This window comes from Orycteropus afer, unplaced genomic scaffold (genome assembly GCF_000298275.1).
Source record: "Orycteropus afer afer isolate SDZICR_OR568_19922 unplaced genomic scaffold, OryAfe1.0 scaffold00079, whole genome shotgun sequence".
In the NCBI taxonomy this organism is placed as follows: domain Eukaryota; kingdom Metazoa; phylum Chordata; class Mammalia; order Tubulidentata; family Orycteropodidae; genus Orycteropus; species Orycteropus afer.
In genome coordinates this window covers 2,183,467-2,185,838 of record NW_006921666.1, presented here as the reverse complement: position 1 = coordinate 2,185,838, position 2,372 = coordinate 2,183,467, and the positions used below count along the sequence as shown (strand labels likewise).

At 38.2% G+C, this 2,372-nt stretch overlaps 1 protein-coding gene across 1 annotated transcript in view; it reads left to right on the top strand.

Moving 5' to 3' along the window:
- Positions 1–2,372, top strand: part of NRXN3 (neurexin 3) — a 2,130,901-nt gene that overhangs the window by 686,289 nt on the left and 1,442,240 nt on the right. The gene's annotated exons all lie outside the window — the stretch shown is intronic.

The window sequence follows — 2,372 nt, the reverse complement described above, 5'->3', positions numbered from 1 at the left end:
AAAGTTGTGGCAGTCTGCTTCCATAGTTACAGCCTTGGAAACCCTATGGAACAGTTCTTCTCTGTCCTATAAAGTTGCTACAAGTCAGTATTGGCAGTAATGGGTTTTTGGGTTTCTGGTTTACTCTAGTTGGTTGAAGGGACAGCTGATGGTATTTGAGTATCTAATGGGCTGTTCTTCCCATTCCAGCTGTTGTCTGTTATATTTTGTATTTACTCTGAATTTGAAAATTCACTTTGCAGTTTCAGGGGGACTTACTAGCAACTGTCTTCTTTTTTTCATTTTTTTCATACACCTGGATCTTAAGACTGATAGTCTAGATTTTTATATTAATAGTTGATATGGACCTTTTTGTGTGGCCTAAATTCACTAATCAATGGTTGTACCTCCAATGTGCTAGGCAAAGCTCAACTCTCACTGCTGTCAAGTTGTTTTCTGACTCATAGCGACCCTTCCTTGGGTTTCCGAGGCCATATCTCTATGGAAATAGATGCATCAAGAAAGACGTGGTATCTGTCTTCATAATATTGGAACTCTAACTTTCATAAAGGAGACGCAAAGGACAAATACTAAATGATGTGATAAATGGAATTCTAAATGTAACGTAGTGTCCTGAATTGGATCTTGGAACAGAAAGAACACTAGCAGAAAAACTGATGGAATCTGAGTAAAGCTTGGAGTTCAGTTAATAGTAATGCACCAACATAATTTTCTTTTAGTTTTAACAGTGTTTCACAGTTATGTGACATGTTAACATTAGGGAAAACAGGGTAAAGGGTATATGGAACCTGTACTATATTTAAAACTTCTCAGTAAATCAAAAATTATTCCCAAATAAAATATTTCAAGTAAAAATGCTACAGTTTTATTAAAATTGTAACTGAATGATTCTTTGTTATTTGTAGCAAATATTTTTTTCCAAGAAAGCTCTCTACCCCACCCCAAGTACAAACACATACACACACACACACACACAGATGTGTGGGCCATTGACTCACCATTGGAAAATGACCTTGTGTTTTGTGAATCAGTGTTATGCAAAATAATCATGACTTTGGGCTTCAATTCGGAGAACTTGAGATGCGCAGATCACAAAATGAACATATTAGTTTGCTTGCACAGATAATGGGACTACTCTGAGTAGAGTATTTAAAATGAAGCAGTACTATAAGTTTGCTGTAATCACCAAGCTCTGGAAATGTGAAAAAATACTCAAAAACCATCCAACTGTGGCATACATGATTAATGACAGCTGAGAGTGGTACTTCTCACACTTGAACCTTCATCAACCTGAAAGCCATTTGCTATATCGAAGATAGAAAAACATCGTTTCTTGAAAAATGGTCAAATGTGTGCTTTCTCCTCCCCTGGTGGATGGCCTAGGCATTGCAGCTCCTTCCTGGCCTGTTTGTGAAGAGGCCGTTCCAGAAAGCTCCCTAGTGTATTTTGGTAGCTTTATTCTCTAAACTGTTCCTTGGGGGTAGCTCCATCCTTTCTCTTCCTTATGGTTCTTCAAATGGTCTTATAACAACACTGCCCTGTTAAATGCGTCATTTTCCGAGAATGCTCTAGTGCCTCCCCGCTTACACCTCCAGGGCTTACTTTGTCACTCTGTCCCTTTCTGGTTTATTTCAGCACACTTAGCATGAAGCCTATACCAGTAAGATGCCATCCTAGCCTAGCTGATGTGTGGTCTGAGTGGTGGCCCTAGCTATGAGCTAACATGGATTTCCCCTTGAGGAAATAACATCTAATACTCAGTTTCATCTTGGTTCATTCTGTTCTCTGTGTACCAGCAAAACTGGCAATGCTGGCTCAGCATACAGAGACCTTTCAGCGCTCCAGTCACCAGCACGGCATTGTACTTCCTCAGTTGCGTACAATAGAAGGGTCTCTACCTTTACCTGCACTACACACATACATTCAAGATCTACTCCCGAGAGCAGGGGTTAGATACTGGAGGATTTTCTGCCCACAAGAAAATTACTAACTGGGGAAAGGGGGAAATATATTAAAAATTCCCACACTCTACAGCATTATGTAACTAGTGCTCATTTGGTAGTAATGAATAATAAAAATAATAATAATAATGATCATATTAGTAAAACATTAAGTGAGCATTTACTATGTGCCAGCCTTTGACTAGGTACTTTATATACAATATCATATTGGACCTTCCCAACAATACTGAAAAGTAGTTACTACTCTTAAACATATATTTAGAGATGAGGAAACTGTGGAGCATAGCAATTAAAAACTTACTCAAATATAACCATAAAGTTATGGTAAGGATAAGAGAAAATCTGTTTAGGTGAATACATAGCTGAGCTTTTCGTCATTCATATCACACATCACTCACCAGTGCTTTTATA